Here is a 21417-nt window from a genome sequence, read left to right as displayed (position 1 = left end):
TTTTCAATTCCCGGTTGAAGGTCCGGGCAGTATTATACTGTGAAACCTTCACTATTTATTTAATTTCTTTGTCACTGTGTGTCCACTTATTCACGTGTGTCACGTCCTACTAGGATTTTGTCGGGATGCGGTTCCCTTACGGGTTCCTCTCTTGGCAGGTCTAGGGGGGGAGTGTGTGGCCATCAGGTTCCGCTCCCCCCTGAACCCCCCTGGCTCTCCTCTTTCGGGAGGAGAGCGTTGTTGGCTCCCCTCTTCCGGGAGGGGAGCACAGTCTTTGGCTCCCAGTGCCTTGTTCGGGTGAGAACTCGGGCAGGTGCTGGGGGTATGATTGGGTCGCCTCTGGCTTCGGCTGGAGGTGGCTTTTTGTCCCTGTTCCTCGCTGTGGCCTTTTGGCTCGGAGGGACGGGGAATGGTTTGGGGGACCCTTCTCCTTTTGGAGAGGGTTTCAAGAAGACCAGCATCCTAGTGCACTTTTTTTGTGGCACTTGTCACTTTTTTAAGCGCACTCGGGTTTTGTACACGAATTCGGGCTTTAAATATTTTTTTATCTGTTCTTATCAGTTTAATATCTGATACGTCCCCTATCTGGGGACCATATATTAAATGGATTTTTAGAACAGGGAGATGGAAAAAGAGCTTGCTCTGTCCACTCCACGCATTGACCTGGTATTGCAGTATCTCCAGGACCGGTGCACCCCTTCTTTAATGCAGTTTCTAAAATCAGAAAGAATTGAATTCAATGCTTTTTGTTCATTTTGCTTGTTTGTCGGATTTTGGGATGGACTCTTTGGCTTTGCTTTTCTTCTCCTCATTGGATTTTTCATGTTAAAAGTTGCAGAAGCCAGATGACAAGCTCATTTTGGTTCAACTTCAGCGACTGTGCATTGCATTGCCATGTAATGTAATGTAATGCAATGCTATCTATCTAGCTCTCCCTCTATACTTCCTTTTGGATAAACAGACATATTAGGCAAGCATTTTGGAGCTTTCACCTAAATAACTACAGGTGGTGAGATAAGCTGCACAATATAATTGACCTTTCAGTATATTGTTGCACACACACCATCTATTTAGCAAATGCCCTTGTTATCAACAGCAGCCTTTTAAACTCACCTGAGCTAACAGGTATGTGAGCTGGTTACTCTGCTGCGCTTAAAATTTCTTTTTTGGTTTGCTACAATGCCTTTTCTGAAACGTTGTCTCCCTCTGCTGGAACACTGACTTCTTTCATTTAATGCCTGCAGACTATAAAAGAGAAACCAACCCAAAAAGTTTGGTTGATTAGTCTGTGGCATTCTTTTAAACTGTTGCTTATGGCGGTCTCTGTGAGCTTCTCAGTGACATTCAGCCATCCAGGTATCCCGCCTGCAGTAGACGGAATGTGGCAATGGAACGCTGGCTGCGCGTGTCATAATAGGCTCTGAGCCTTTATATACCTGCGCACAGCAGCAGCCACCTTCAGTCTGCTGCTGGACAGCCAGCAGCAGCAGCAGCAGGAGAGGTAATTAATCAGCAACCCTCCTGCTAAGGGTAGACAGCTGCTCGTTCCACCCCCCCCCCCCCCGCCTTAATTGGTTCTCCTCCCTTCCAACGGTGTTGAGGCGGGTGGGAACAGCCGGGGATTGAGGGTACTGTGCTAAAAGAGGTGGAGTTATGCAGATCTAAAACGCGTGGATTGCAGCAGCAGCAAGCCGAAAAGTGCAGGCATGTGAGGGATCTAGAGGTTGACAGCATGTCTTCTTAACGGGAGTCCAGGTGGCCATCTCCACAAATGGACTTTTCAGAATCCTTGGGTGGCACCGTAGTCGGAAACCAATTCTGGTTATCGCTTCTCGGCCTTTTGGCTAAGATCAAGTGTAGTATCTGTTCTTATCAGTTTAATATCTGATACGTCCCCTATCTGGGGACCATATATTAAATGGATTTTTAGAACAGGGAGATGGAAAAAGAGCTTGCTCTGTCCACTCCACGCATTGACCTGGTATTGCAGTATCTCCAGGACCGGTGCACCCCTTCTTTAATGCAGTTTCTAAAATCAGAAAGAATTGAATTCAATGCTTTTTGTTCATTTTGCTTGTTTGTCGGATTTTGGGATGGACTCTTTGGCTTTGCTTTTCTTCTCCTCATTTGATTTTTCATGTTAAAAGTTGCAGAAGCCAGATGACAAGCTCATTTTGGTTCAACTTCAGCAACTGTGCATTGCATTGCCATGTAATGTAATGTAATACAATGCTATCTATCTAGCTCTCCCTCTATACTTCCTTTTGGATAAACAGACATATTAGGCAAGCATTTTGGAGCTTTCACCTAAATAACTACAGGTGGTGAGATAAGCTGCACAATATAATTGACCTTTCAGTATATTGTTGCACATACACCATCTATTTAGCAAATGCCCTTGTTATCAACAGCAGCCTTTTAAACTCACCTGAGCTAACAGGTATGTGAGCTGGTTACTCTGCTGCGCTTAAAATTTCTTTTTTGGTTTGCTACAATGCCTTTTCTGAAACGTTGTCTCCCTCTGCTGGAACACTGACTTCTTTCATTTAATGCCTGCAGACTATAAAAGAGAAACCAACCCAAAAAGTTTGGTTGATTAGTCTGTGGCATTCTTTTAAACTGTTGCTTATGGCGGTCTCTGTGAGCTTCTCAGTGACATTCAGCCATCCAGGTATCCCGCCTGCAGTAGACGGAATGTGGCAATGGAACGCTGGCTGCGCGTGTCATAATAGGCTCTGAGCCTTTATATACCTGCGCACAGCAGCAGCCACCTTCAGTCTGCTGCTGGACAGCCAGCAGCAGCAGCAGCAGGAGAGGTAATTAATCAGCAACCCTCCTGCTAAGGGTAGACAGCTGCTCGTTCCACCCCCCCCCGCCTTAATTGGTTCTCCTCCCTTCCAACGGTGTTGAGGCAGGTGGGAACAGCCGGGGGTTGAGGGTACTGTGCTAAAAGAGGTGGAGTTATGCAGATCTAAAACGCGTGGATTGCAGCAGCAGCAAGCCGAAAAGTGCAGGCATGTGAGGGATCTAGAGGTTGACAGCATGTCTTCTTAACGGGAGTCCAGGTGGCCATCTCCACAAATGGACTTTTCAGAATCCTTGGGTGGCACCGTAGTCGGAAACCAATTCTGGTTATCGCTTCTCGGCCTTTTGGCTAAGATCAAGTGTAGTATCTGTTCTTATCAGTTTAATATCTGATACGTCCCCTATCTGGGGACCATATATTAAATGGATTTTTAGAACAGGGAGATGGAAAAAGAGCTTGCTCTGTCCACTCCACGCATTGACCTGGTATTGCAGTATCTCCAGGACCGGTGCACCCCTTCTTTAATGCAGTTTCTAAAATCAGAAAGAATTGAATTCAATGCTTTTTGTTCATTTTGCTTGTTTGTCGGATTTTGGGATGGACACTTTGGCTTTGCTTTTCTTCTCCTCATTGGATTTTTCATGTTAAAAGTTGCAGAAGCCAGATGACAAGCTCATTTTGGTTCAACTTCAGCAACTGTGCATTGCATTGCCATGTAATGTAATGTAATGCAATGCTATCTATCTAGCTCTCCCTCTATACTTCCTTTTGGATAAACAGACATATTAGGCAAGCATTTTGGAGCTTTCACCTAAATAACTACAGGTGGTGAGATAAGCTGCACAATATAATTGACCTTTCAGTATATTGTTGCACACACACCATCTATTTAGCAAATGCCCTTGTTATCAACAGCAGCCTTTTAAACTCACCTGAGCTAACAGGTATGTGAGCTGGTTACTCTGCTGCGCTTAAAATTTCTTTTTTGGTTTGCTACAATGCCTTTTCTGAAACGTTGTCTCCCTCTGCTGGAACACTGACTTCTTTCATTTAATGCCTGCAGACTATAAAAGAGAAACCAACCCAAAAAGTTTGGTTGATTAGTCTGTGGCATTCTTTTAAACTGTTGCTTATGGCGGTCTCTGTGAGCTTCTCAGTGACATTCAGCCATCCAGGTATCCCGCCTGCAGTAGACGGAATGTGGCAATGGAACGCTGGCTGCGCGTGTCATAATAGGCTCTGAGCCTTTATATACCTGCGCACAGCAGCAGCCACCTTCAGTCTGCTGCTGGACAGCCAGCAGCAGCAGCAGCAGGAGAGGTAATTAATCAGCAACCCTCCTGCTAAGGGTAGACAGCTGCTCGTTCCACCCCCCCCCGCCTTAATTGGTTCTCCTCCCTTCCAACGGTGTTGAGGCAGGTGGGAACAGCCGGGGGTTGAGGGTACTGTGCTAAAAGAGGTGGAGTTATGCAGATCTAAAACGCGTGGATTGCAGCAGCAGCAAGCCGAAAAGTGCAGGCATGTGAGGGATCTAGAGGTTGACAGCATGTCTTCTTAACGGGAGTCCAGGTGGCCATCTCCACAAATGGACTTTTCAGAATCCTTGGGTGGCACCGTAGTCGGAAACCAATTCTGGTTATCGCTTCTCGGCCTTTTGGCTAAGATCAAGTGTAGTATCTGTTCTTATCAGTTTAATATCTGATACGTCCCCTATCTGGGGACCATATATTAAATGGATTTTTAGAACAGGGAGATGGAAAAAGAGCTTGCTCTGTCCACTCCACGCATTGACCTGGTATTGCAGTATCTCCAGGACCGGTGCACCCCTTCTTTAATGCAGTTTCTAAAATCAGAAAGAATTGAATTCAATGCTTTTTGTTCATTTTGCTTGTTTGTCGGATTTTGGGATGGACACTTTGGCTTTGCTTTTCTTCTCCTCATTGGATTTTTCATGTTAAAAGTTGCAGAAGCCAGATGACAAGCTCATTTTGGTTCAACTTCAGCAACTGTGCATTGCATTGCCATGTAATGTAATGTAATGCAATGCTATCTATCTAGCTCTCCCTCTATACTTCCTTTTGGATAAACAGACATATTAGGCAAGCATTTTGGAGCTTTCACCTAAATAACTACAGGTGGTGAGATAAGCTGCACAATATAATTGACCTTTCAGTATATTGTTGCACACACACCATCTATTTAGCAAATGCCCTTGTTATCAACAGCAGCCTTTTAAACTCACCTGAGCTAACAGGTATGTGAGCTGGTTACTCTGCTGCGCTTAAAATTTCTTTTTTGGTTTGCTACAATGCCTTTTCTGAAACGTTGTCTCCCTCTGCTGGAACACTGACTTCTTTCATTTAATGCCTGCAGACTATAAAAGAGAAACCAACCCAAAAAGTTTGGTTGATTAGTCTGTGGCATTCTTTTAAACTGTTGCTTATGGCGGTCTCTGTGAGCTTCTCAGTGACATTCAGCCATCCAGGTATCCCGCCTGCAGTAGACGGAATGTGGCAATGGAACGCTGGCTGCGCGTGTCATAATAGGCTCTGAGCCTTTATATACCTGCGCACAGCAGCAGCCACCTTCAGTCTGCTGCTGGACAGCCAGCAGCAGCAGCAGCAGGAGAGGTAATTAATCAGCAACCCTCCTGCTAAGGGTAGACAGCTGCTCGTTCCACCCCCCCCCCCCGCCTTAATTGGTTCTCCTCCCTTCCAACGGTGTTGAGGCGGGTGGGAACAGCCGGGGGTTGAGGGTACTGTGCTAAAAGAGGTGGAGTTATGCAGATCTAAAACGCGTGGATTGCAGCAGCAGCAAGTCGAAAAGTGCAGGCATGTGAGGGATCTAGAGGTTGACAGCATGTCTTCTTAACGGGAGTCCAGGTGGCCATCTCCACAAATGGACTTTTCAGAATCCTTAGGTGGCACCGTAGTCGGAAACCAATTCTGGTTATCGCTTCTCGGCCTTTTGGCTAAGATCAAGTGTAGTATCTGTTCTTATCAGTTTAATATCTGATACGTCCCCTATCTGGGGACCATATATTAAATGGATTTTTAGAACAGGGAGATGGAAAAAGAGCTTGCTCTGTCCACTCCACGCATTGACCTGGTATTGCAGTATCTCCAGGACCGGTGCACCCCTTCTTTAATGCAGTTTCTAAAATCAGAAAGAATTGAATTCAATGCTTTTTGTTCATTTTGCTTGTTTGTCGGATTTTGGGATGGACTCTTTGGCTTTGCTTTTCTTCTCCTCATTGGATTTTTCATGTTAAAAGTTGCAGAAGCCAGATGACAAGCTCATTTTGGTTCAACTTCAGCAACTGTGCATTGCATTGCCATGTAATGTAATGTAATGCAATGCTATCTATCTAGCTCTCCCTCTATACTTCCTTTTGGATAAACAGACATATTAGGCAAGCATTTTGGAGCTTTCACCTAAATAACTACAGGTGGTGAGATAAGCTGCACAATATAATTGACCTTTCAGTATATTGTTGCACACACACCATCTATTTAGCAAATGCCCTTGTTATCAACAGCAGCCTTTTAAACTCACCTGAGCTAACAGGTATGTGAGCTGGTTACTCTGCTGCGCTTAAAATTTCTTTTTTGGTTTGCTACAATGCCTTTTCTGAAACGTTGTCTCCCTCTGCTGGAACACTGACTTCTTTCATTTAATGCCTGCAGACTATAAAAGAGAAACCAACCCAAAAAGTTTGGTTGATTAGTCTGTGGCATTCTTTTAAACTGTTGCTTATGGCGGTCTCTGTGAGCTTCTCAGTGACATTCAGCAATCCAGGTATCCCGCCTGCAGTAGACGGAATGTGGCAATGGAACGCTGGCTGCGCGTGTCATAATAGGCTCTGAGCCTTTATATACCTGCGCACAGCAGCAGCCACCTTCAGTCTGCTGCTGGACAGCCAGCAGCAGCAGCAGGAGAGGTAATTAATCAGCAACCCTCCTGCTAAGGGTAGACAGCTGCTCGTTCCACCCCCCCCCCGCCTTAATTGGTTCTCCTCCCTTCCAACGGTGTTGAGGCGGGTGGGAACAGCCGGGGGTTGAGGGTACTGTGCTAAAAGAGGTGGAGTTATGCAGATCTAAAACGCGTGGATTGCAGCAGCAGCAAGCCGAAAAGTGCAGGCATGTGAGGGATCTAGAGGTTGACAGCATGTCTTCTTAACGGGAGTCCAGGTGGCCATCTCCACAAATGGACTTTTCAGAATCCTTGGGTGGCACCGTAGTCGGAAACCAATTCTGGTTATCGCTTCTCGGCCTTTTGGCTAAGATCAAGTGTAGTATCTGTTCTTATCAGTTTAATATCTGATACGTCCCCTATCTGGGGACCATATATTAAATGGATTTTTAGAACAGGGAGATGGAAAAAGAGCTTGCTCTGTCCACTCCAAGCATTGACCTGGTATTGCAGTATCTCCAGGACCGGTGCACCCCTTCTTTAATGCAGTTTCTAAAATCAGAAAGAATTGAATTCAATGCTTTTTGTTCATTTTGCTTGTTTGTCGGATTTTGGGATGGACTCTTTGGCTTTGCTTTTCTTCTCCTCATTGGATTTTTCATGTTAAAAGTTGCAGAAGCCAGATGACAAGCTCATTTTGGTTCAACTTCAGCAACTGTGCATTGCATTGCCATGTAATGTAATGTAATGCAATGCTATCTATCTAGCTCTCCCTCTATACTTCCTTTTGGATAAACAGACATATTAGGCAAGCATTTTGGAGCTTTCACCTAAATAACTACAGGTGGTGAGATAAGCTGCACAATATAATTGACCTTTCAGTATATTGTTGCACACACACCATCTATTTAGCAAATGCCCTTGTTATCAACAGCAGCCTTTTAAACTCACCTGAGCTAACAGGTATGTGAGCTGGTTACTCTGCTGCGCTTAAAATTTCTTTTTTGGTTTGCTACAATGCCTTTTCTGAAACGTTGTCTCCCTCTGCTGGAACACTGACTTCTTTCATTTAATGCCTGCAGACTATAAAAGAGAAACCAACCCAAAAAGTTTGGTTGATTAGTCTGTGGCATTCTTTTAAACTGTTGCTTATGGCGGTCTCTGTGAGCTTCTCAGTGACATTCAGCCATCCAGGTATCCCGCCTGCAGTAGACGGAATGTGGCAATGGAACGCTGGCTGCGCGTGTCATAATAGGCTCTGAGCCTTTATATACCTGCGCACAGCAGCAGCCACCTTCAGTCTGCTGCTGGACAGCCAGCAGCAGCAGCAGCAGGAGAGGTAATTAATCAGCAACCCTCCTGCTAAGGGTAGACAGCTGCTCGTTCCACCCCCCCCCCCGCCTTAATTGGTTCTCCTCCCTTCCAACGGTGTTGAGGCGGGTGGGAACAGCCGGGGGTTGAGGGTACTGTGCTAAAAGAGGTGGAGTTATGCAGATCTAAAACGCGTGGATTGCAGCAGCAGCAAGCCGAAAAGTGCAGGCATGTGAGGGATCTAGAGGTTGACAGCATGTCTTCTTAACGGGAGTCCAGGTGGCCATCTCCACAAATGGACTTTTCAGAATCCTTGGGTGGCACCGTAGTCGGAAACCAATTCTGGTTATCGCTTCTCGGCCTTTTGGCTAAGATCAAGTGTAGTATCTGTTCTTATCAGTTTAATATCTGATACGTCCCCTATCTGGGGACCATATATTAAATGGATTTTTAGAACAGGGAGATGGAAAAAGAGCTTGCTCTGTCCACTCCACGCATTGACCTGGTATTGCAGTATCTCCAGGACCGGTGCACCCCTTCTTTAATGCAGTTTCTAAAATCAGAAAGAATTGAATTCAATGCTTTTTGTTCATTTTGCTTGTTTGTCGGATTTTGGGATGGACTCTTTGGCTTTGCTTTTCTTCTCCTCATTGGATTTTTCATGTTAAAAGTTGCAGAAGCCAGATGACAAGCTCATTTTGGTTCAACTTCAGCAACTGTGCATTGCATTGCCATGTAATGTAATGTAATGCAATGCTATCTATCTAGCTCTCCCTCTATACTTCCTTTTGGATAAACAGACATATTAGGCAAGCATTTTGGAGCTTTCACCTAAATAACTACAGGTGGTGAGATAAGCTGCACAATATAATTGACCTTTCAGTATATTGTTGCACACACACCATCTATTTAGCAAATGCCCTTGTTATCAACAGCAGCCTTTTAAACTCACCTGAGCTAACAGGTATGTGAGCTGGTTACTCTGCTGCGCTTAAAATTTCTTTTTTGGTTTGCTACAATGCCTTTTCTGAAACGTTGTCTCCCTCTGCTGGAACACTGACTTCTTTCATTTAATGCCTGCAGAATATAAAAGAGAAACCAACCCAAAAAGTTTGGTTGATTAGTCTGTGGCATTCTTTTAAACTGTTGCTTATGGCGGTCTCTGTGAGCTTCTCAGTGACATTCAGCCATCCAGGTATCCCGCCTGCAGTAGACGGAATGTGGCAATGGAACGCTGGCTGCGCGTGTCATAATAGGCTCTGAGCCTTTATATACCTGCGCACAGCAGCAGCCACCTTCAGTCTGCTGCTGGACAGCCAGCAGCAGCAGCAGCAGGAGAGGTAATTAATCAGCAACCCTCCTGCTAAGGGTAGACAGCTGCTCGTTCCACCCCCCCCCCGCCTTAATTGGTTCTCCTCCCTTCCAACGGTGTTGAGGCGGGTGGGAACAGCCGGGGGTTGAGGGTACTGTGCTAAAAGAGGTGGAGTTATGCAGATCTAAAACGCGTGGATTGCAGCAGCAGCAAGCCGAAAAGTGCAGGCATGTGAGGGATCTAGAGGTTGACAGCATGTCTTCTTAACGGGAGTCCAGGTGGCCATCTCCACAAATGGACTTTTCAGAATCCTTGGGTGGCACCGTAGTCGGAAACCAATTCTGGTTATCGCTTCTCGGCCTTTTGGCTAAGATCAAGTGTAGTATCTGTTCTTATCAGTTTAATATCTGATACGTCCCCTATCTGGGGACCATATATTAAATGGATTTTTAGAACAGGGAGATGGAAAAAGAGCTTGCTCTGTCCACTCCACGCATTGACCTGGTATTGCAGTATCTCCAGGACCGGTGCACCCCTTCTTTAATGCAGTTTCTAAAATCAGAAAGAATTGAATTCAATGCTTTTTGTTCATTTTGCTTGTTTGTCGGATTTTGGGATGGACTCTTTGGCTTTGCTTTTCTTCTCCTCATTGGATTTTTCATGTTAAAAGTTGCAGAAGCCAGATGACAAGCTCATTTTGGTTCAACTTCAGCAACTGTGCATTGCATTGCCATGTAATGTAATGTAATGCAATGCTATCTATCTAGCTCTCCCTCTATACTTCCTTTTGGATAAACAGACATATTAGGCAAGCATTTTGGAGCTTTCACCTAAATAACTACAGGTGGTGAGATAAGCTGCACAATATAATTGACCTTTCAGTATATTGTTGCACACACACCATCTATTTAGCAAATGCCCTTGTTATCAACAGCAGCCTTTTAAACTCACCTGAGCTAACAGGTATGTGAGCTGGTTACTCTGCTGCGCTTAAAATTTCTTTTTTGGTTTGCTACAATGCCTTTTCTGAAACGTTGTCTCCCTCTGCTGGAACACTGACTTCTTTCATTTAATGCCTGCAGACTATAAAAGAGAAACCAACCCAAAAAGTTTGGTTGATTAGTCTGTGGCATTCTTTTAAACTGTTGCTTATGGCGGTCTCTGTGAGCTTCTCAGTGACATTCAGCCATCCAGGTATCCCGCCTGCAGTAGACGGAATGTGGCAATGGAACGCTGGCTGCGCGTGTCATAATAGGCTCTGAGCCTTTATATACCTGCGCACAGCAGCAGCCACCTTCAGTCTGCTGCTGGACAGCCAGCAGCAGCAGCAGCAGGAGAGGTAATTAATCAGCAACCCTCCTGCTAAGGGTAGACAGCTGCTCGTTCCACCCCCCCCCCGCCTTAATTGGTTCTCCTCCCTTCCAACGGTGTTGAGGCGGGTGGGAACAGCCGGGGGTTGAGGGTACTGTGCTAAAAGAGGTGGAGTTATGCAGATCTAAAACGCGTGGATTGCAGCAGCAGCAAGCCGAAAAGTGCAGGCATGTGAGGGATCTAGAGGTTGACAGCATGTCTTCTTAACGGGAGTCCAGGTGGCCATCTCCACAAATGGACTTTTCAGAATCCTTGGGTGGCACCGTAGTCGGAAACCAATTCTGGTTATCGCTTCTCGGCCTTTTGGCTAAGATCAAGTGTAGTATCTGTTCTTATCAGTTTAATATCTGATACGTCCCCTATCTGGGGACCATATATTAAATGGATTTTTAGAACAGGGAGATGGAAAAAGAGCTTGCTCTGTCCACTCCACGCATTGACCTGGTATTGCAGTATCTCCAGGACCGGTGCACCCCTTCTTTAATGCAGTTTCTAAAATCAGAAAGAATTGAATTCAATGCTTTTTGTTCATTTTGCTTGTTTGTCGGATTTTGGGATGGACTCTTTGGCTTTGCTTTTCTTCTCCTCATTGGATTTTTCATGTTAAAAGTTGCAGAAGCCAGATGACAAGCTCATTTTGGTTCAACTTCAGCAACTGTGCATTGCATTGCCATGTAATGTAATGTAATGCAATGCTATCTATCTAGCTCTCCCTCTATACTTCCTTTTGGATAAACAGACATATTAGGCAAGCATTTTGGAGCTTTCACCTAAATAACTACAGGTGGTGAGATAAGCTGCACAATATAATTGACCTTTCAGTATATTGTTGCACACACAACATCTATTTAGCAAATGCCCTTGTTATCAACAGCAGCCTTTTAAACTCACCTGAGCTAACAGGTATGTGAGCTGGTTACTCTGCTGCGCTTAAAATTTCTTTTTTGGTTTGCTACAATGCCTTTTCTGAAACGTTGTCTCCCTCTGCTGGAACACTGACTTCTTTCATTTAATGCCTGCAGACTATAAAAGAGAAACCAACCCAAAAAGTTTGGTTGATTAGTCTGTGGCATTCTTTTAAACTGTTGCTTATGGCGGTCTCTGTGAGCTTCTCAGTGACATTCAGCCATCCAGGTATCCCGCCTGCAGTAGACGGAATGTGGCAATGGAACGCTGGCTGCGCGTGTCATAATAGGCTCTGAGCCTTTATATACCTGCGCACAGCAGCAGCCACCTTCAGTCTGCTGCTGGACAGCCAGCAGCAGCAGCAGCAGGAGAGGTAATTAATCAGCAACCCTCCTGCTAAGGGTAGACAGCTGCTCGTTCCACCCCCCCCCCCGCCTTAATTGGTTCTCCTCCCTTCCAACGGTGTTGAGGCGGGTGGGAACAGCCGGGGGTTGAGGGTACTGTGCTAAAAGAGGTGGAGTTATGCAGATCTAAAACGCGTGGATTGCAGCAGCAGCAAGCCGAAAAGTGCAGGCATGTGAGGGATCTAGAGGTTGACAGCATGTCTTCTTAACGGGAGTCCAGGTGGCCATCTCCACAAATGGACTTTTCAGAATCCTTGGGTGGCACCGTAGTCGGAAACCAATTCTGGTTATCGCTTCTCGGCCTTTTGGCTAAGATCAAGTGTAGTATCTGTTCTTATCAGTTTAATATCTGATACGTCCCCTATCTGGGGACCATATATTAAATGGATTTTTAGAACAGGGAGATGGAAAAAGAGCTTGCTCTGTCCACTCCACGCATTGACCTGGTATTGCAGTATCTCCAGGACCGGTGCACCCCTTCTTTAATGCAGTTTCTAAAATCAGAAAGAATTGAATTCAATGCTTTTTGTTCATTTTGCTTGTTTGTCGGATTTTGGGATGGACTCTTTGGCTTTGCTTTTCTTCTCCTCATTGGATTTTTCATGTTAAAAGTTGCAGAAGCCAGATGACAAGCTCATTTTGGTTCAACTTCAGCAACTGTGCATTGCATTGCCATGTAATGTAATGTAATGCAATGCTATCTATCTAGCTCTCCCTCTATACTTCCTTTTGGATAAACAGACATATTAGGCAAGCATTTTGGAGCTTTCACCTAAATAACTACAGGTGGTGAGATAAGCTGCACAATATAATTGACCTTTCAGTATATTGTTGCACACACACCATCTATTTAGCAAATGCCCTTGTTATCAACAGCAGCCTTTTAAACTCACCTGAGCTAACAGGTATGTGAGCTGGTTACTCTGCTGCGCTTAAAATTTCTTTTTTGGTTTGCTACAATGCCTTTTCTGAAACGTTGTCTCCCTCTGCTGGAACACTGACTTCTTTCATTTAATGCCTGCAGACTATAAAAGAGAAACCAACCCAAAAAGTTTGGTTGATTAGTCTGTGGCATTCTTTTAAACTGTTGCTTATGGCGGTCTCTGTGAGCTTCTCAGTGACATTCAGCCATCCAGGTATCCCGCCTGCAGTAGACGGAATGTGGCAATGGAACGCTGGCTGCGCGTGTCATAATAGGCTCTGAGCCTTTATATACCTGCGCACAGCAGCAGCCACCTTCAGTCTGCAGCTGGACAGCCAGCAGCAGCAGCAGCAGGAGAGGTAATTAATCAGCAACCCTCCTGCTAAGGGTAGACAGCTGCTCGTTCCACCCCCCCCGCCTTAATTGGTTCTCCTCCCTTCCAACGGTGTTGAGGCGGGTGGGAACAGCCGGGGGTTGAGGGTACTGTGCTAAAAGAGGTGGAGTTATGCAGATCTAAAACGCGTGGATTGCAGCAGCAGCAAGCCGAAAAGTGCAGGCATGTGAGGGATCTAGAGGTTGACAGCATGTCTTCTTAACGGGAGTCCAGGTGGCCATCTCCACAAATGGACTTTTCAGAATCCTTGGGTGGCACCGTAGTCGGAAACCAATTCTGGTTATCGCTTCTCGGCCTTTTGGCTAAGATCAAGTGTAGTATCTGTTCTTATCAGTTTAATATCTGATACGTCCCCTATCTGGGGACCATATATTAAATGGATTTTTAGAACAGGGAGATGGAAAAAGAGCTTGCTCTGTCCATTCCACGCATTGACCTGGTATTGCAGTATCTCCAGGACCGGTGCACCCCTTCTTTAATGCAGTTTCTAAAATCAGAAAGAATTGAATTCAATGCTTTTTGTTCATTTTGCTTGTTTGTCGGATTTTGGGATGGACTCTTTGGCTTTGCTTTTCTTCTCCTCATTGGATTTTTCATGTTAAAAGTTGCAGAAGCCAGATGACAAGCTCATTTTGGTTCAACTTCAGCAACTGTGCATTGCATTGCCATGTAATGTAATGTAATGCAATGCTATCTATCTAGCTCTCCCTCTATACTTCCTTTTGGATAAACAGACATATTAGGCAAGCATTTTGGAGCTTTCACCTAAATAACTACAGGTGGTGAGATAAGCTGCACAATATAATTGACCTTTCAGTATATTGTTGCACACACAACATCTATTTAGCAAATGCCCTTGTTATCAACAGCAGCCTTTTAAACTCACCTGAGCTAACAGGTATGTGAGCTGGTTACTCTGCTGCGCTTAAAATTTCTTTTTTGGTTTGCTACAATGCCTTTTCTGAAACGTTGTCTCCCTCTGCTGGAACACTGACTTCTTTCATTTAATGCCTGCAGACTATAAAAGAGAAACCAACCCAAAAAGTTTGGTTGATTAGTCTGTGGCATTCTTTTAAACTGTTGCTTATGGCGGTCTCTGTGAGCTTCTCAGTGACATTCAGCCATCCAGGTATCCCGCCTGCAGTAGACGGAATGTGGCAATGGAACGCTGGCTGCGCGTGTCATAATAGGCTCTGAGCCTTTATATACCTGCGCACAGCAGCAGCCACCTTCAGTCTGCTGCTGGACAGCCAGCAGCAGCAGCAGCAGGAGAGGTAATTAATCAGCAACCCTCCTGCTAAGGGTAGACAGCTGCTCGTTCCACCCCCCCCCCCGCCTTAATTGGTTCTCCTCCCTTCCAACGGTGTTGAGGCGGGTGGGAACAGCCGGGGGTTGAGGGTACTGTGCTAAAAGAGGTGGAGTTATGCAGATCTAAAACGCGTGGATTGCAGCAGCAGCAAGCCGAAAAGTGCAGGCATGTGAGGGATCTAGAGGTTGACAGCATGTCTTCTTAACGGGAGTCCAGGTGGCCATCTCCACAAATGGACTTTTCAGAATCCTTGGGTGGCACCGTAGTCGGAAACCAATTCTGGTTATCGCTTCTCGGCCTTTTGGCTAAGATCAAGTGTAGTATCTGTTCTTATCAGTTTAATATCTGATACGTCCCCTATCTGGGGACCATATATTAAATGGATTTTTAGAACAGGGAGATGGAAAAAGAGCTTGCTCTGTCCACTCCACGCATTGACCTGGTATTGCAGTATCTCCAGGACCGGTGCACCCCTTCTTTAATGCAGTTTCTAAAATCAGAAAGAATTGAATTCAATGCTTTTTGTTCATTTTGCTTGTTTGTCAGATTTTGGGATGGACTCTTTGGCTTTGCTTTTCTTCTCCTCATTGGATTTTTCATGTTAAAAGTTGCAGAAGCCAGATGACAAGCTCATTTTGGTTCAACTTCAGCAACTGTGCATTGCATTGCCATGTAATGTAATGTAATGCAATGCTATCTATCTAGCTCTCCCTCTATACTTCCTTTTGGATAAACAGACATATTAGGCCAGCATTTTGGAGCTTTCACCTAAATAACTACAGGTGGTGAGATAAGCTGCACAATATAATTGACCTTTCAGTATATTGTTGCACACACACCATCTATTTAGCAAATGCCCTTGTTATCAACAGCAGCCTTTTAAACTCACCTGAGCTAACAGGTATGTGAGCTGGTTACTCTGCTGCGCTTAAAATTTCTTTTTTGGTTTGCTACAATGCCTTTTCTGAAATGTTGTCTCCCTCTGCTGGAACACTGACTTCTTTCATTTAATGCCTGCAGACTATAAAAGAGAAACCAACCCAAAAAGTTTGGTTGATTAGTCTGTGGCATTCTTTTAAACTGTTGCTTATGGCGGTCTCTGTGAGCTTCTCAGTGACATTCAGCCATCCAGGTATCCCGCCTGCAGTAGACGGAATGTGGCAATGGAACGCTGGCTGCGCGTGTCATAATAGGCTCTGAGCCTTTATATACCTGCGCACAGCAGCAGCCACCTTCAGTCTGCAGCTGGACAGCCAGCAGCAGCAGCAGCAGGAGAGGTAATTAATCAGCAACCCTCCTGCTAAGGGTAGACAGCTGCTCGTTCCACCCCCCCCCCCGCCTTAATTGGTTCTCCTCCCTTCCAACGGTGTTGAGGCGGGTGGGAACAGCCGGGGGTTGAGGGTACTGTGCTAAAAGAGGTGGAGTTATGCAGATCTAAAACGCGTGGATTGCAGCAGCAGCAAGCCGAAAAGTGCAGGCATGTGAGGGATCTAGAGGTTGACAGCATGTCTTCTTAACGGGAGTCCAGGTGGCCATCTCCACAAATGGACTTTTCAGAATCCTTGGGTGGCACCGTAGTCGGAAACCAATTCTGGTTATCGCTTCTCGGCCTTTTGGCTAAGATCAAGTGTAGTATCTGTTCTTATCAGTTTAATATCTGATACGTCCCCTATCTGGGGACCATATATTAAATGGATTTTTAGAACAGGGAGATGGAAAAAGAGCTTGCTCTGTCCACTCCACGCATTGACCTGGTATTGCAGTATCTCCAGGACCGGTGCACCCCTTCTTTAATGCAGTTTCTAAAATCAGAAAGAATTGAATTCAATGCTTTTTGTTCATTTTGCTTGTTTGTCGGATTTTGGGATGGACTCTTTGGCTTTGCTTTTCTTCTCCTCATTGGATTTTTCATGTTAAAAGTTGCAGAAGCCAGATGACAAGCTCATTTTGGTTCAACTTCAGCAACTGTGCATTGCATTGCCATGTAATGTAATGTAATGCAATGCTATCTATCTAGCTCTCCCTCTATACTTCCTTTTGGATAAACAGACATATTAGGCAAGCATTTTGGAGCTTTCACCTAAATAACTACAGGTGGTGAGATAAGCTGCACAATATAATTGACCTTTCAGTATATTGTTGCACACACAACATCTATTTAGCAAATGCCCTTGTTATCAACAGCAGCCTTTTAAACTCACCTGAGCTAACAGGTATGTGAGCTGGTTACTCTGCTGCGCTTAAAATTTCTTTTTTGGTTTGCTACAATGCCTTTTCTGAAACGTTGTCTCCCTCTGCTGGAACACTGACTTCTTTCATTTAATGCCTGCAGACTATAAAAGAGAAACCAACCCAAAAAGTTTGGTTGATTAGTCTGTGGCATTCTTTTAAACTGTTGCTTATGGCGGTCTCTGTGAGCTTCTCAGTGACATTCAGCCATCCAGGTATCCCGCCTGCAGTAGACGGAATGTGGCAATGGAACGCTGGCTGCGCGTGTCATAATAGGCTCTGAGCCTTTATATACCTGCGCACAGCAGCAGCCACCTTCAGTCTGCTGCTGGACAGCCAGCAGCAGCAGCAGCAGGAGAGGTAATTAATCAGCAACCCTCCTGCTAAGGGTAGACAGCTGCTCGTTCCACCCCCCCCCCGCCTTAATTGGTTCTCCTCCCTTCCAACGGTGTTGAGGCGGGTGGGAACAGCCGGGGGTTGAGGGTACTGTGCTAAAAGAGGTGGAGTTATGCAGATCTAAAACGCGTGGATTGCAGCAGCAGCAAGCCGAAAAGTGCAGGCATGTGAGGGATCTAGAGGTTGACAGCATGTCTTCTTAACGGGAGTCCAGGTGGCCATCTCCACAAATGGACTTTTCAGAATCCTTGGGTGGCACCGTAGTCAGAAACCAATTCTGGTTATCGCTTCTCGGCCTTTTGGCTAAGATCAAGTGTAGTATCTGTTCTTATCAGTTTAATATCTGATACGTCCCCTATCTGGGGACCATATATTAAATGGATTTTTAGAACAGGGAGATGGAAAAAGAGCTTGCTCTGTCCACTCCACGCATTGACCTGGTATTGCAGTATCTCCAGGACCGGTGCACCCCTTCTTTAATGCAGTTTCTAAAATCAGAAAGAATTGAATTCAATGCTTTTTGTTCATTTTGCTTGTTTGTCGGATTTTGGGATGGACTCTTTGGCTTTGCTTTTCTTCTCCTCATTGGATTTTTCATGTTAAAAGTTGCAGAAGCCAGATGACAAGCTCATTTTGGTTCAACTTCAGCAACTGTGCATTGCATTGCCATGTAATGTAATGTAATGCAATGCTATCTATCTAGCTCTCCCTCTATACTTCCTTTTGGATAAACAGACATATTAGGCAAGCATTTTGGAGCTTTCACCTAAATAACTACAGGTGGTGAGATAAGCTGCACAATATAATTGACCTTTCAGTATATTGTTGCACACACACCATCTATTTAGCAAATGCCCTTGTTATCAACAGCAGCCTTTTAAACTCACCTGAGCTAACAGGTATGTGAGCTGGTTACTCTGCTGCGCTTAAAATTTCTTTTTTGGTTTGCTACAATGCCTTTTCTGAAACGTTGTCTCCCTCTGCTGGAACACTGACTTCTTTCATTTAATGCCTGCAGACTATAAAAGAGAAACCAACCCAAAAAGTTTGGTTGATTAGTCTGTGGCATTCTTTTAAACTGTTGCTTATGGCGGTCTCTGTGAGCTTCATCCAGGTATCCCGCCTGCAGTAGACGGAATGTGGCAATGGAACGCTGGCTGCGCGTGTCATAATAGGCTCTGAGCCTTTATATACCTGCGCACAGCAGCAGCCACCTTCAGTCTGCTGCTGGACAGCCAGCAGCAGCAGCAGCAGGAGAGGTAATTAATCAGCAACCCTCCTGCTAAGGGTAGACAGCTGCTCGTTCCACCCCCCCCCCCGCCTTAATTGGTTCTCCTCCCTTCCAACGGTGTTGAGGCGGGTGGGAACAGCCGGGGGTTGAGGGTACTGTGCTAAAAGAGGTGGAGTTATGCAGATCTAAAACGCGTGGATTGCAGCAGCAGCAAGCCGAAAAGTGCAGGCATGTGAGGGATCTAGAGGTTGACAGCATGTCTTCTTAACGGGAGTCCAGGTGGCCATCTCCACAAATGGACTTTTCAGAATCCTTGGGTGGCACCGTAGTCGGAAACCAATTCTGGTTATCGCTTCTCGGCCTTTTGGCTAAGATCAAGTGTAGTATCTGTTCTTATCAGTTTAATATCTGATACGTCCCCTATCTGGGGACCATATATTAAATGGATTTTTAGAACAGGGAGATGGAAAAAGAGCTTGCTCTGTCCACTCCACGCATTGACCTGGTATTGCAGTATCTCCAGGACCGGTGCACCCCTTCTTTAATGCAGTTTCTAAAATCAGAAAGAATTGAATTCAATGCTTTTTGTTCATTTTGCTTGTTTGTCGGATTTTGGGATGGACTCTTTGGCTTTGCTTTTCTTCTCCTCATTGGATTTTTCATGTTAAAAGTTGCAGAAGCCAGATGACAAGCTCATTTTGGTTCAACTTCAGCAACTGTGCATTGCATTGCCATGTAATGTAATGTAATGCAATGCTATCTATCTAGCTCTCCCTCTATACTTCCTTTTGGATAAACAGACATATTAGGCAAGCATTTTGGAGCTTTCACCTAAATAACTACAGGTGGTGAGATAAGCTGCACAATATAATTGACCTTTCAGTATATTGTTGCACACACACCATCTATTTAGCAAATGCCCTTGTTATCAACAGCAGCCTTTTAAACTCACCTGAGCTAACAGGTATGTGAGCTGGTTACTCTGCTGCGCTTAAAATTTATTTTTTGGTTTGCTACAATGCCTTTTCTGAAACGTTGTCTCCCTCTGCTGGAACACTGACTTCTTTCATTTAATGCCTGCAGACTATAAAAGAGAAACCAACCCAAAAAGTTTGGTTGATTAGTCTGTGGCATTCTTTTAAACTGTTGCTTATGGCGGTCTCTGTGAGCTTCTCAGTGACATTCAGCCATCCAGGTATCCCGCCTGCAGTAGACGGAATGTGGCAATGGAACGCTGGCTGCGCGTGTCATAATAGGCTCTGAGCCTTTATATACCTGCGCACAGCAGCAGCCACCTTCAGTCTGCTGCTGGACAGCCAGCAGCAGCAGCAGCAGGAGAGGTAATTAATCAGCAACCCTCCTGCTAAGGGTAGACAGCTGCTCGTTCCACCCCCCCCCCCGCCTTAATTGGTTCTCCTCCCTTCCAACGGTGTTGAGGCGGGTGGGAACAGCCGGGGGTTGAGGGTACTGTGCTAAAAGAGGTGGAGTTATGCAGATCTAAAACGCGTGGATTGCAGCAGCAGCAAGCCGAAAAGTGCAGGCATGTGAGGGATCTAGAGGTTGACAGCATGTCTTCTTAACGGGAGTCCAGGTGGCCATCTCCACAAATGGACTTTTCAGAATCCTTGGGTGGCACCGTAGTCGGAAACCAATTCTGGTTATCGCTTCTCGGCCTTTTGGCTAAGATCAAGTGTAGTATCTGTTCTTATCAGTTTAATATCTGATACGTCCCCTATCTGGGGACCATATATTAAATGGATTTTTAGAACAGGGAGATGGAAAAAGAGCTTGCTCTGTCCACTCCACGCATTGACCTGGTATTGCAGTATCTCCAGGACCGGTGCACCCCTTCTTTAATGCAGTTTCTAAAATCAGAAAGAATTGAATTCAATGCTTTTAGTTCATTTTGCTTGTTTGTCGGATTTTGGGATGGACTCTTTGGCTTTGCTTTTCTTCTCCTCATTGGATTTTTCATGTTAAAAGTTGCAGAAGCCAGATGACAAGCTCATTTTGGTTCAACTTCAGCAACTGTGCATTGCATTGCCATGTAATGTAATGTAATGCAATGCTATCTATCTAGCTCTCCCTCTATACTTCCTTTTGGATAAACAGACATATTAGGCAAGCATTTTGGAGCTTTCACCTAAATAACTACAGGTGGTGAGATAAGCTGCACAATATAATTGACCTTTCAGTATATTGTTGCACACACACCATCTATTTAGCAAATGCCCTTGTTATCAACAGCAGCCTTTTAAACTCACCTGAGCTAACAGGTATGTGAGCTGGTTACTCTGCTGCGCTTAAAATTTCTTTTTTGGTTTGCTACAATGCCTTTTCTGAAACGTTGTCTCCCTCTGCTGGAACACTGACTTCTTTCATTTAATGCCTGCAGACTATAAAAGAGAAACCAACCCAAAAAGTTTGGTTGATTAGTCTGTGGCATTCTTTTAAACTGTTGCTTATGGCGGTCTCTGTGAGCTTCTCAGTGACATTCAGCCATCCAGGTATCCCGCCTGCAGTAGACGGAATGTGGCAATGGAACGCTGGCTGCGCGTGTCATAATAGGCTCTGAGCCTTTATATACCTGCGCACAGCAGCAGCCACCTTCAGTCTGCTGCTGGACAGCCAGCAGCAGCAGCAGCAGGAGAGGTAATTAATCAGCAACCCTCCTGCTAAGGGTAGACAGCTGCTCGGTCCACCCCCCCCCCGCCTTAATTGGTTCTCCTCCCTTCCAACGGTGTTGAGGCGGGTGGGAACAGCCGGGGGTTGAGGGTACTGTGCTAAAAGAGGTGGAGTTATGCAGATCTAAAACGCGTGGATTGCAGCAGCAGCAAGCCGAAAAGTGCAGGCATGTGAGGGATCTAGAGGTTGACAGCATGTCTTCTTAACGGGAGTCCAGGTGGCCATCTCC

General features: G+C 45.3%; 16 non-coding genes across 16 annotated transcripts; all 16 read left to right on the top strand.

Annotated features, from left to right (window-relative positions):
• Positions 1 to 505: 505 nt before the first annotated feature.
• LOC141185848 (U2 spliceosomal RNA) lies at positions 506 to 700 on the top strand. The gene has a single exon (XR_012260453.1). It is a non-coding gene; the product is annotated as a U2 spliceosomal RNA (small nuclear RNA).
• Positions 701 to 1824: 1124 nt separating this feature from the next.
• On the top strand, positions 1825 to 2015 carry LOC141189447 (U2 spliceosomal RNA). The gene has a single exon (XR_012263506.1). It is a non-coding gene; the product is annotated as a U2 spliceosomal RNA (small nuclear RNA).
• Positions 2016 to 3134: 1119 nt separating this feature from the next.
• Positions 3135 to 3325, top strand: LOC141189446 (U2 spliceosomal RNA). Its single transcript, XR_012263505.1, has one exon. It is a non-coding gene; the product is annotated as a U2 spliceosomal RNA (small nuclear RNA).
• A 1119-nt stretch (positions 3326 to 4444) lies between these two features.
• On the top strand, positions 4445 to 4635 carry LOC141189445 (U2 spliceosomal RNA). The gene has a single exon (XR_012263504.1). It is a non-coding gene; the product is annotated as a U2 spliceosomal RNA (small nuclear RNA).
• A 1122-nt stretch (positions 4636 to 5757) lies between these two features.
• Positions 5758 to 5948, top strand: LOC141189444 (U2 spliceosomal RNA). The gene has a single exon (XR_012263503.1). It is a non-coding gene; the product is annotated as a U2 spliceosomal RNA (small nuclear RNA).
• A 1117-nt stretch (positions 5949 to 7065) lies between these two features.
• Positions 7066 to 7256, top strand: LOC141191388 (U2 spliceosomal RNA). The gene has a single exon (XR_012265385.1). It is a non-coding gene; the product is annotated as a U2 spliceosomal RNA (small nuclear RNA).
• A 1121-nt stretch (positions 7257 to 8377) lies between these two features.
• LOC141189443 (U2 spliceosomal RNA) lies at positions 8378 to 8568 on the top strand. Its single transcript, XR_012263502.1, has one exon. It is a non-coding gene; the product is annotated as a U2 spliceosomal RNA (small nuclear RNA).
• Positions 8569 to 9688: 1120 nt separating this feature from the next.
• Positions 9689 to 9879, top strand: LOC141189442 (U2 spliceosomal RNA). The gene has a single exon (XR_012263501.1). It is a non-coding gene; the product is annotated as a U2 spliceosomal RNA (small nuclear RNA).
• Positions 9880 to 10999: 1120 nt separating this feature from the next.
• Positions 11000 to 11190, top strand: LOC141189441 (U2 spliceosomal RNA). Its single transcript, XR_012263500.1, has one exon. It is a non-coding gene; the product is annotated as a U2 spliceosomal RNA (small nuclear RNA).
• Positions 11191 to 12311: 1121 nt separating this feature from the next.
• On the top strand, positions 12312 to 12502 carry LOC141189439 (U2 spliceosomal RNA). Its single transcript, XR_012263498.1, has one exon. It is a non-coding gene; the product is annotated as a U2 spliceosomal RNA (small nuclear RNA).
• A 1118-nt stretch (positions 12503 to 13620) lies between these two features.
• On the top strand, positions 13621 to 13811 carry LOC141184321 (U2 spliceosomal RNA). The gene has a single exon (XR_012259087.1). It is a non-coding gene; the product is annotated as a U2 spliceosomal RNA (small nuclear RNA).
• Positions 13812 to 14932: 1121 nt separating this feature from the next.
• LOC141189438 (U2 spliceosomal RNA) lies at positions 14933 to 15123 on the top strand. Its single transcript, XR_012263497.1, has one exon. It is a non-coding gene; the product is annotated as a U2 spliceosomal RNA (small nuclear RNA).
• Positions 15124 to 16244: 1121 nt separating this feature from the next.
• On the top strand, positions 16245 to 16435 carry LOC141189437 (U2 spliceosomal RNA). The gene has a single exon (XR_012263496.1). It is a non-coding gene; the product is annotated as a U2 spliceosomal RNA (small nuclear RNA).
• Positions 16436 to 17555: 1120 nt separating this feature from the next.
• On the top strand, positions 17556 to 17746 carry LOC141189436 (U2 spliceosomal RNA). The gene has a single exon (XR_012263495.1). It is a non-coding gene; the product is annotated as a U2 spliceosomal RNA (small nuclear RNA).
• Positions 17747 to 18851: 1105 nt separating this feature from the next.
• On the top strand, positions 18852 to 19042 carry LOC141189435 (U2 spliceosomal RNA). Its single transcript, XR_012263494.1, has one exon. It is a non-coding gene; the product is annotated as a U2 spliceosomal RNA (small nuclear RNA).
• Positions 19043 to 20163: 1121 nt separating this feature from the next.
• Positions 20164 to 20354, top strand: LOC141189434 (U2 spliceosomal RNA). The gene has a single exon (XR_012263493.1). It is a non-coding gene; the product is annotated as a U2 spliceosomal RNA (small nuclear RNA).
• The last annotated feature ends 1063 nt before the right edge of the window (positions 20355 to 21417 follow it).

Source organism: Phyllobates terribilis, unplaced genomic scaffold, assembly GCF_046119375.1.
Source record: "Phyllobates terribilis strain yellow unplaced genomic scaffold, ASM4611937v1 Scaffold_40__1_contigs__length_11209783, whole genome shotgun sequence".
Classification (NCBI taxonomy): domain Eukaryota; kingdom Metazoa; phylum Chordata; class Amphibia; order Anura; family Dendrobatidae; genus Phyllobates; species Phyllobates terribilis.
This window is presented reverse-complemented; position numbering and strand designations above follow the sequence as displayed.